Raw genomic sequence first — 12,519 nt, 5'->3', positions numbered from 1 at the left:
GGACTTGAGAGCTGCTTGATCAAGATGTATAAATGACTTTGACTTGCTATTCATGACTTGATACTTGACTTAGAATTGAATCAAATGACTTCAGTTTTTTTCTTCATAGATATTGAGGAGTTAATGTACAATTTTAGAAAATCTGAGTACTGTTGCATGCGTCATGTGAGCAAACCTGTCACCAACTGATGCGACAGACCAGCAACAACCCTCACGAAAATTAACCATGGTTTTACTATGACCCTGACAGAAATTAACCATGGTTTTACTATGACCCTTACAGAAATTAACCATGGTTTTACTATGACAGAATAACCATGGATTTGTGGGTAACCATGACCATGTTTTTTGTTTTCATGGGTAATTTATCACTATAGTTGATATAGACACCATGCCCTGCAAGGGGTGCTGCTAGAAAATGTGGGCTCTCTGGGAGCACTCTCTCAGTGCTGGGCCCTTAGAATCGGCCTTGAACAACCAGCTAAAACAAAATTAGTTCATTTAGAAAAACAGTTTTGCTCTAAACACCACTCTGCAGATGTCTTTTCAGTTTAGACTTTGGACTAAAGACCTTGTATGGATCCTTTGATGCTTATTGAGATCAGACTTCCGAATAAAGGTTTTTCCACATTGAGAACATTGATGTGGCTTTTCTCCAGTATGGCTCATCTGATGATGCTTGAGATGAGATATTCGAGCAAAGGCTTTTCCACATTGAGAACAGTGATGTGGTTTTTCTTCACTATGGATCATCTGATGATCCTTGAGATGAGATATTCGAGCAAAGGCTTTTCCACATTGAGAACATTGATGTGGCTTTTCTCCAGTATGGATCCTCTGGTGTATCTTGAGATAAGACTTCTGATTGAAGGCTTTCCCACACTGAGAACATTGATGTGGCTTTTCTCCAGTATGTATCATCTGGTGTCTCTTGAGATCAGACTTCAAAATAAAGGCTTTCCCACACTGAGAACATTGATGTGGCTTTTCTCCAGTATGGATCCTCTGGTGTATCTTGAGATCAGACTTCTGAATGTAGGCTTTCCCACACTGAAAACAATGACATGCCTCTCCATCTGTATGTGTGCTCTGATGGGAAGTGAGCTCTGAATGTGCTCTGAATCTCTCTCCACATGTTGTGTCATACAACATTTGTCCTGTGTGTATTTTCTGACATGAAACAGCAGGGATTTCATTAAACGTTCCCAAACACTGGAATTCATGCTGTTTCTCTCTAGTTGTCTGGCACCATGATTGTTGTTCCTCTGTTGTTAGCATGGATCATTTGAATGTCTCCTGCAACGTTAGAAATAAAGAAACTGAAGGTTTTCACAATGTCTCAATGAGGCGCTGTTGATATTAGTGTCACTTTGTAATTATTGTGATTCTGTTAAATGATAATACAAACTGTTTAGGATCTCACCTTTTGGAAAATGATCTGTGTGATCATTTTCTGTTAAATCAGATATTTCTTCCTTTTTAATATCCTCAGGTGGTGACATTAATATTTCAGTCCGAGTTCCATGATCCAGTCCAGGCTCTTCTTTCGGTTTCTGAGTTTTAAACAAAAACTCTGCTACAAAATCATCAACTTCTTCATCTTCTCTCTCAGTCTTCACTGGCATGGTCAGCTGTGACGGTATGAAACCTGACATTTCAAGCTTCAGTTCAGCTCAGCTTCAGCAGTTTAGCAAAAGTTACTCCTAGAAATGACTTCTGTAAACTGTTCCCTCTGTGTGGTGTTTATATATTACTGCTGTCTGACCCATTAGCCTCCTGGATTTCAACCTAACCAATCAGCTGTAGGGGCTGGTATGTCAATCAGAATAACAAAGGATTGTGGGAGGGGCTTACATTTGAAGGGTTGTTACGTCTGATGGTCCACAGGTGCGCGTGGCCATAACTCAAATAGCACCCACTCCACAAAGGAGGGCAGGTGGGGGTGGGGTGGAGGTGTGAACTGGTTGTGGGGGTGGGATGGTCAACTGGAGAAAAGTTCTATTCCACCTGAATGCTTCTCATAATGTATTTCCATATGTTTGTTTGTATGTACTTAAATTATCTAAGTTTCCCTGGTAGTATGTGCTCTAATTGTGTATAACTATGAGGATAGAGTACAATATGCTAGAAAACATTCATATACAAGTAGATATAAAAAGCCTTTAGCTTGAACATTAGGTAACACTTTACTTGACGGGTGAGTTCATAACACATTCATAGCAGCTGTCATAAACTGCACATAAAGCATTCATAACTGTTTCATGAGACATGACTCAACATTCATACCAAACCTTTCATGAATGTGGAAGACAGAACGACGAGAACTTTGCAGAAAGTTGCAAAGCAGTATTGCCGTTTTTGGTCCAAACCTCTTGATCACGTCACATCTGAGTCAATGGACTACTCCTGTGCCAAAAAGACAGAACATGGTCAAGCAAATAATTTTGTTTCATAAAAATCTATTTGTTCATTGATGTAACCTTTGCAGATGATTTCTCATCTTTTGCTACTGGGAATGTCCAACCATTCCAGGTTACACAAATAAAGCTAAATGTAGGCTAGTTTACCTCCCAGTGTTAAACTCAGTGATTATGAATACTTCACAACTTGTATAGTAAAGTGACATTCAATGTAGACTTCATAAGATATTCATGAAATATTTACAAAGGATGGAGAGATCAAATTAAAGGTATCCAGGTTACACACATACAATGTTGGACTTTTATTTTGACATATTGTCGTCGTTCTGTCTTCCACATTCATGAAAGGTTTGCTATGAATCTTGAGTCATGTCTCATGAAACAGTCATGAATGCTTTATGTGCAGTTTATGACAGCTGCTATGAATGTGTTATGAACTCACCCGTCAAGTGAAGTGTTATTAACATTACATCTTGAGGTATAGGCAAAGAGTATTATCACTGCACCAGAATCTAAGACAATGTCCGTGCTTAAAATGAAACACTCGTTTCCATCCAAGTACAAACCCTAGGTTGTTGACCAGGGTTTAATTATTTAGTTCTCTAAGTCTTGGCATTTTTCTTTTCCATTTTAACTGAGTGTGGCAGAAGATCTTTGGTAGAATTTTTGTTTTCAAATGTTTAAAAACATAGACGTTTATTTTAGGCAGAAAAGCCACTTAAAAAGTATAGGAAAGCACATTTTGAAACAAAATGCCAGCTGTTTCTGATAACAACCCTTCGGAGAAATAAGAGAAATATGGCAAGATACCCCCAAATCATGCAAATAAGAATGACAAAGACTTAGGAGGGAATTCCATATGTATGATCTCTATTCACAGATGTATGATCTCTATTCACAGATGTGATGGTCCACAGGTGGACCTGGTCATAACTACACTGCTGAAACTCCACAAAGAAGGGGATCTGGGGTTGGGGTGGAGGTGTGAACTTCACACTTTATGGTGATGGGATGGGTAACTGAAGAAAACTTCCATTCCTTCTGAAAGCTTCCTAATCTGAATTTGTGTTTGTGCGTTTTTAGGACTTGAGAGCTGCTTGATCAAGATGTATAAAAGACTTTGACTTTGACTTGCTATTCATAACTTGATACTTGACTTAAACTTGAATCAAATGATTTGAGTTTTTTTCTTCATAGATATTGAGGAGTTAATGTACAATTTTTGAAGTGTTGCATGCGTCATGTGAGCAAACCTGTCACCAACTGATGCCACAGACCAGCAACAACCCTCACGCAAATTAACAATGGTTTTACTATGACAGAATAACCATGGATTTGTGGGTAACCATGACCGTGTTTTTTGTTTTCATGGGTAACCATGATAACCATGGTTTATCACTATAGTTGATATAAGCACCATGCCCCGCAAGGGGTGCTGCTAGAAAATGTGGGCTCTCTGGGAGCTCCCTGTCAGTGCTGGGCCCTTAGAATCGGCCTAAACCAGTTAATCTTCAGTGTCCCGCCGGCGGGACGGTTACCCCCCTCCCCCACCTCCTCCAACATTCTAAATCAATTGTATGCACCATATTGCTATGTAGCAGAGTAATGTTATACACCATTTGAAAGCTTTGACTCTTGGGAATCCAAAAATGACAACTTTTTTCATGGACAATCTGTATAGTGCTTTACATTCTCAGATTAATCTTATTATGTCTCAATTAAATTTGATCCAAAATGCCCCCCTCCCCCTCATCCGCTTTTGGTGCTACCCTGACCTCTGGCTGCAGCACAATAAGTAGATGCAACATATTGGGTACTGAAATTCACAAGAATCCATAGAAATTGAATCTTCATGTTGTATTATCCAATATTAGTTGTACAGATGTATAGTTTATCTTATACACACTCATTGAACCAACAAAGTAAATGCAAAAATAGAGACTTTATTTGTAATTATTCCATATTTGTGTAGTCAGTCTATATCAGAACACCTGACATACAATCTAAATAGTCCACAAGAAACCTGGAAGTGTTACCTTTCATTTGAGACCAGGATTATGCTTCTACAGAGTTCATGTGCAGTAAGCATTTGATTGTCAGTATGCATTTTGAATAACCAAAATTCCTATGGGGAGTTTCCATAGGCATTTTACAAAACGCAAGAGCATTGGCAAATAATGGTCTAAAGCACTTTATACTTTCATTCTATATTGATCTACTTTGTGCCAGTACATCACACACGTTATTTTGACTGTTTCCTACGAAAACTACAGGTTCAACCTCCAAAGTAAACGAGCGCGAATCAACCTATTCCAGATGGAGTACTGTAGGAAAAAGAAATCGACTGGAAGTACGTAGGCAGGCCGAGCCAGGCTAGTGTTAAACAACCAGCTAAAACAAAATTAGTTCATATAGAAAAAATATTGTTGCTCTAAACACCACTCTGCTGATGTATTTTCAGTTTAGACTTTGGACTAAAGACCTTGGATGGATCCTTTGATGGATCTTGAGAGCAGACTTCCGAACAAAGGCTTTCCCACACTGAGAACATTGATGTGGCTTTTCTCCAGTATGGGTCATCTGATGATTCTTGAGATGAGATATTTGAACAAAGCTTTTTCCACACTGAGAACACTGATGTGGCTTTTCTCCAGTATGGGTCATCTGGTGATTTTTGAGATCAGACTTCCGAATAAAGGCTTTTCCACACTGAGAACATTGATGTGGTTTTTCTCCAGTATGGATCATCTGATGATACTTGAGATGAGATATGTGAGCAAAGGCTTTTCCACATTGAGAACACTGATGTGGTTTTTCCTTAGTATGGATCATCTGATGATCCCTGAGATCAGATTTCCGAGTAAAGATTTTGTTACACCGAGAACACCGATATGTATTTTCATCATGGATCCCTTGATGCCTGTTGAGATCAGACTGCCGAATAAAGGCTTTTCCACACTGAGAACATTGATGTGGTTTTTCTCCAGTATGGATCATCTGATGATACTTGAGATGAGATATGTGAGCAAAGGCTTTTCCACATTGAGAACACTGATGTGGTTTTTCCTTAGTATGGATCATCTGATGATCCTTGAGATCAGATTTCCGAGTAAAGATTTTGTTACACTGAGAACACCGATATGTATTTTCTCCAGTATGGGTCATCTGGTGATTCTTGAGATCAGACTTCCGAATAAAGGCTTTACCACACTGAGAACATTGATGTGGTTTTTCTCCAGTATGGATCATCTGATGATACTTGAGATGAGATATGTGAGCAAAGGCTTTTCCACATTGAGAACACTGATGTGGTTTTTCCTTAGTATGGATCATCTGATGATCCTTGAGATCAGATTTCCGAGTAAAGATTTTGTTACACTGAGAACACCGATATGTATTTTCTCCAGTATGGGTCATCTGGTGATTCTTGAGATCAGACTTCCGAATAAAGGCTTTACCACACTGAGAACATTGATGTGGTTTTTCTCCAGTATGGATCATCTGATGATACTTGAGATGAGATATGTGAGCAAAGGCTTTTCCACATTGAGAACACTGATGTGGTTTTTCCTTAGTATGGATCATCTGATGATCCCTGAGATCAGATTTCCGAGTAAAGATTTTGTTACACCGAGAACACCGATATGTATTTTCATCATGGATCCATTGATGCCTGTTGAGATCAGACTGCCGAATAAAGGCTTTCCCACACTGAGAACACTGATGTGGCTTTTCTCCAGTATGGATCCTTTGATGATACTTGGGAACAGATTTTCGAGCAAAGGTTTTTCCACACTGAAAACAATGACATGCCTGTCCATCTGTATGTGTGCTCTGATGGGCAGTGAGCTCTGAATGTGCTGTGAATCTCTCTCCACATGTAGTACACTCGTACAACATTTGTCCTGTGTGTATTTGCTGATATGCAACCGCAGGGAGTTCATCAAACGTTCCCAAACACTGGAATTCATGCTGTTTCTCTCTAGTTGTCTGGCACCACGATTGTTGTTCCTCAGATTTCACTCTGTTGTTAGCATGGATCATTTGAATGTCTCCTGCAACATTAGAAATAAAGAAACTCAACATTTCCACAATGTCTCTATCAGGCGCTGTTGATATTAGTATCACTTTGTAATTACTATCATGCTTATAAATCTGTTTATAATCTCACCTTTTGGAAAAAAATCTGTGTGATCATTTCCTATTAAATCATATATTTCTTCCTTTTTAATATCCTCAGGTGGTGACATTAATATTTCAGTCCGAGTTCCATGATCCAGTCCAGGCTCTTCTTTCGGTTTCTGAGTTTTAAACAAAAACTCTGCTACGAAATCATCAACTTCTTCATCTTCTCTCTCACTCTTCACTGGCATGGTCAGCTGTGACGGTATGAAACCTGACATTTCAAGCTTCAGTTCAGCTTCAGCAGTTTAGCAAAAGTTACTCCTAGAAATGACTTCTGTAAACTGTTCCCTCTGTGTGGTGTTTATATATTACTCCTGTCTGACCCATTCGCCCCCTAGATTCAAACCTAACCAATCAGCTGTAGGGGCTGGTACGTCAATCAGAATAACAAAGGATTGTGGGAGGGGCTTCCATCTGAAGGGTCGTTACGTCTGATGGTCCACAGGTGCGCATGGCCATAACTCAAACAGCACCCACTCCACAAAGGAGGGCAGGTGGGGGTGGGGTGGAGGTGTGAACTGGTTGTGGTGGTCGAATGGTCAACTGAAGAAAAGTTCTATTCCACCTGAATGCTTCTCATAATGTATTTCCATATGTGTGTTTCTTTGTACTTACATTATATAAGTTTCCCAGGTAGTACTCTAATTTTGTATAACTATGAGGATAGAGTACGATATGAATAGAAAACATTTAGATACAAGTAGATATAAAATGACTTTAGCTTGAACATTACATCTTGAGGTAGGCAAATAGTATCACTGCACCATAATCTCAGACAATGTCCGTGCTTATAATGAAACTCCACTAGTTTCCATCCAAATACAAACCCTAGGTTGTTGGTATAGACCGGGGTTTAATTCATTATTTTGTTCTCTAAGTCTTTCTTTCTTTCTTTTCCATTTTAACTGAGTGTGGTAGAAGATCTTTGGTAGAATTTTTGTTTTCAAATGTTTAAAAACATAGAGGTTTATTTTAGGCAGAAAAGCCACTTAAAAAGTGTAGGAAAGCACATTTTGAAAGAAATTGTGAGACTATCCCTTTTCCATTAAATCTTATATTGCTTTCTTTATAATTATGTGCATTATTTCTTACACATACCCATGCATTCATATTTACACACACTTTACATTTAGCAACACTACGTGGTAACCAGTAAAAACACAACACATATACTTCCAACTTCAAACAACATACAGACTTTATTGCTTAGTTAGTTCAATGGTACATATAACCAGCAATGTCAAGACCCTTCTCAATAGGAAAAAGATGGCGTTCAGAGAGGGGGACATGGCAGAGCTGAGGCGCGTACAGGGGAACTCAAAGTCAAGCTGAAAGAGGCTAAGGAGGACTACAGAAGGAAGGTGGAACAGAAGTTGCAGGAGAACAACATGAAGGAGGTATGGGACGGTATGAACACCATCACTGACCTTGAGAAGAGCAGCAGCTCTGTGGAGGGAGTTCTGGACAGGGCGAACCAGCTGAACCACTTCTACAACAGGTTTGACTGCCCTGGTCCAGCTCCAATGGCAGTGGTCCACCACCCCTTGCTGACTCAGACACTGCTCTTGCTTGCATGCCTGCCCAACCCACACCTCCCCCCTCACTCTCAGTGCAACACTTACCCCCATTATCTCAGGCTATCGCACCAATCCCCCACATGGTGACAACGGCTTCAGTCAACAGCCATCAGTCGCCAGCCAATGTGACAATGGCTTCAGTCAACAGCCATCAGCCTTGATTTCTCAAGTGCCTTTAACACCATCCAACCCCTCAGACTGAGAGACAAGCTCTTGCAGATGGGTGTGGACGCTCACCTGGTATCCTGGATCACAGATTACCTGACCGAGCGGCCACAGTTCGTCAGACTGAAGAACTGTCTCTCTGACACTGTGATCAGCAGCACCGGAGCTCCACAGGGAACTGTGCTCTCTCCAGTCCTGTTCACCCTGTACACGTCTGACTTCTGCTACAACACCAAGTCGTGCCACATGCAGAAGTTCTCTGATGATACTGCAATTGTGGGGTGTATCAGGGATGAACAAGAGGAGGAGTACAGGAGCCTGGTGGAGGACTTTGTGCAATGGTGCAAACTCAACCACCTTCAACTCAACACTTAAAAGACCAAGGAGATGGTGGTGGATTTCTTTGCATTAAGCTCCTCAGGATGTTTTACCAGTCTGTTGTTGCCAGCATCCTCTTCTATGCTGTGGTATGCTGGGGAGAAAGCACAAAAAAGAAGGATGCTGGGCGACTATATAGGCTGATAAGGAAAGCTGGCTCTGTCGTGGGAGCCGAACTGGAGTGCATCACTTCAATATCAGACAAAATAACCCTGAACAAACTGTTCAGCATCTTGGACAATGAATGTCATCCACTCCATAGCACTACTGTAAAGCAGAAGAGCCTGATCAGCTGGAGACTTCACTCACTGTCATGCACAACTGATAGACTGAGGAAGTAATTTGTCCCCAGGCCATTGAACTGTTCAACACTTCACTTAAGGGTAGAGGAGAGATAGACTGTTCTGCATAGTCTGTTTACATGCTATATTAGCACATTTGCACAACCCCTCCCTCCTGGACTGTGGCCGTACTTGATGCTTAATACCTTATACTCAATACTTGACCAATGGCTGTAACCCTTTTACCTCAACCTATTCTTGCACTGACATAGTTATAGTGGATGGAATCCACTATCTTGAAATCTCCTGGCTTCTTATTATTATAGTGGATGGAATCCCCTATCTTGAAATCTCCTGGCTTCTTCTTATTATAACACCTTTTCTTTTTACCTTTTCAAGAATGAATGCGACTCTAACCGTTTAACGTACAGACATGTTGAAATAACCGTTCTGAAGGTCTGGAGTGGGGCAAGAGAGTTATTATTTCAGATTTTTTAAAAGGTTTATACTTTTTGAGAAATAAGGTATTAAACATTCTAAAATGCTCATTTCCCCCCCATAGACTTGAATGGCTGTGATGTCATAATGGCCTAAAGCCAGCTGCGCTCGTTAAGCTCCCAGAGTAGTTCCCGGGCTAATCAGAACACTGGCACAGGTGTCACCTGTGAATCCAACTGTTTCAGCTTCTAATGCATACAATCTGGTGCTCCCTAAAACTACACATCCTGTTTAAGTGTTTCTCGTGTGTCAAAATAAAAGTCAGAGCCATATCTCATGCTTTGCGCATTATATCTCCAGAACAGCTTGACGCATATGCTTCAAATTTGGACTGGACTCAAAGATGAAGTGAGTTGATGTTGGAGGTCAAAGGTCAAGTCCATGAATACTCTGAGCGTGATATATCAAGAATGCCTTGACATACATGCCTGAAATTTGATATGAGTCCAAGAGTGTATGGACTCAAAGATGAAATGAATTGATGTTGGAGGTCAAAGGTCAAATGTCAAGGTCAAAAACACCTTGAGTGTTATATCTCAAGAACGCCTTGACACACAAGGTTTTTTGGTAAGAGGGTTTGTATGAACTCAAAGATTAAGTGATTCAATGTTTTTTTTTTTCCAGGAATCTCCCCACCAACATTAAGCCAGCAGCTTTCCATCCACTATTGTAATTCCTCTGGCATTACATTTCTAGTTTTGTTATATTATCTTGTCTACATTATACATTAATCTCTTTTATGTCCATATTACTATCCCCACCCTTTCAACTGTATATTTCATCTTGCTTGTGTCTGTTGAGGGGTCCACGACCATGGCATCCTTGACAGGGACAACAAGGAAGCGATCATCCTCAGCTGCACTCTGAATTACAGGCTCAGTCCCTACCCTGTCATGCTTGATCATCCTTAAGCATCCTTAAGCACACTTTGTTGGTATTTGATATTTGATTTAGTTTTTATAGTATATTTAGTATTTAGTATTTTAGTATAATGATTATCTTCTACTGTCTCTATTGTACAGTGGAGTTTTCTTGTATGTATATTACTTTTTTCTGCTGTAAGTGCATGTTGTGTGTGATGTCTGTTCTGGCCTGAACGTCATATTCACGAAATTTCTGTTAACTAACAAACTGACGGTTGTATGTGTTCACTGAACCAAGATTATGAAAATAAAACACAACTTTTCAATTTAAAACTTAATCTGAAAAGATATTAGTGCCGAAACCTTTCAGAATTCTTCACTTTCTGCTGACGAAAAAACGAATGTCCGCCGTGTTTTTTGTTCACGTGAGCAACGTCTTTTTGTTGTTATGTCACAAGGTGTGAATAGCTCAGCTGTGTGGCCAAGGCTATTCGTACCAGGGGTGTAAATAGACACTCCGAAATAAAAATGTGTTTTAAACACCAACACCATTAAGAGAGCATCCAAAAATAGAAGTGGCCTATGACCTATCCATTCGACCTTAAGGACATTCTGAAAAAGCCAAAGCCCGTTAATTGAAGCTCACCAGCTAAGACAGCCTATCGTCGGTGCACATTTGGAAAATTTAATAAGTGATGCTGACCTGCAAGTTGGTGAAACTACACTTTAATGATCCTTGTGGGCTTGTGTTCAGGATAACGAATGAGGTTGCGCAGGAACTGCTTTTGCGCAAGGCAAACTTGCGCTAAAGTAACCGACAGCTTGACCGATATGCTCTGTGTCTCCAAAAACTCCCAGTCGGAGAGCGTGTGTAGCCTATTAAAAAACTATTTGGTAACACTTTATTTGACGGGTAGGTTCATAACACATTCATAGCAGCTGTCATAAACTGCACATAAAGCATTCATGACTGTTTCATGAGACATGACTCAACATTCATACCAAACCTTTCATGAATGTGGAAGACAGAACGACCACATCTTGTCAAAATAAAAGTCCAACATCGTATTTGTGTAACCTGGATACCATTAATTTAATCTCTCCAGCCTTTGTAAATATTTCATGAATATCTTATGAAGTCTACATTGAATGTCACTTCACTATACAAGTATGCATTCAGCTGACCCGTATTTGTGTAACCTGGAACGGTTGGACATTCCCAGTAGCAAAAGATGAGAAATCATGTGCATAGGTTACATCATAAAACAAATGATTTTGTATGGGACAGCACATTTTGAAACAACATGTCAGATGTTTCTGATAACGACCCTTCAGAGAAATATAGCAAAATACCCCCTCGTCCTGACATATTAGGATTGTAACCTAACCAAACAAGATGCATAAGCTAATTGAATGCAAATGAGAATGAAAAGACTTATAGGAGGGAATTCCAAATGTACAGTATGATCTCTATTCACAGATTTGATGGTCAACAGGTGGACCTGGTCATAACTACACTGCTGAAACTCCACAAAGAAGGGGATCTGGGGTTGGGGTGGAGGTGTGAACTTCACACTTTATGGTGATGGGATGGGTAACTGAAGAAAACTTCCATTCCTCCTGAAATCTTCCTAATCTGAATTTGTGTTTGTGTATTTGTAGGTTTTTAGGACTTGAGAGCTGCTTGATCAAGATGTATAAATGACTTTGACTTGCTATTCATGACTTGATACTTGACTTAGAATTGAATCAAATGACTTCAGTTTTTTTCTTCATAGATATTGAGGAGTTAATGTACAATTTTAGAAAATCTGAGTACTGTTGCATGCGTCATGTGAGCAAACCTGTCACCAACTGATGCGACAGACCAGCAACAACCCTCACGAAAATTAACCATGGTTTTACTATGACCCTGACAGAAATTAACCATGGTTTTACTATGACCCTTACAGAAATTAACCATGGTTTTACTATGACAGAATAACCATGGATTTGTGGGTAACCATGACCATGTTTTTTGTTTTCATGGGTAATTTATCACTATAGTTGATATAGACACCATGCCCTGCAAGGGGTGCTGCTAGAAAATGTGGGCTCTCTGGGAGCACTCTCTCAGTGCTGGGCCCTTAGAATCGGCCTTGAACAACCAGCT

General features: G+C 40.0%; 1 pseudogene; it reads right to left on the bottom strand.

Annotated features, from left to right (window-relative positions):
• Positions 1-501: 501 nt before the first annotated feature.
• LOC121693652 lies at positions 502-11,877 on the bottom strand (annotated as a pseudogene).
• Positions 11,878-12,519: the final 642 nt, after the last annotated feature.

The sequence above is a fragment of the Alosa sapidissima genome, chromosome 19 (assembly GCF_018492685.1).
Source record: "Alosa sapidissima isolate fAloSap1 chromosome 19, fAloSap1.pri, whole genome shotgun sequence".
NCBI lineage: Eukaryota > Metazoa > Chordata > Actinopteri > Clupeiformes > Clupeidae > Alosa > Alosa sapidissima.
The sequence above is the reverse complement of the archived record's forward strand: the minus strand, read 5'-3'. Positions and strand labels throughout refer to the sequence as shown.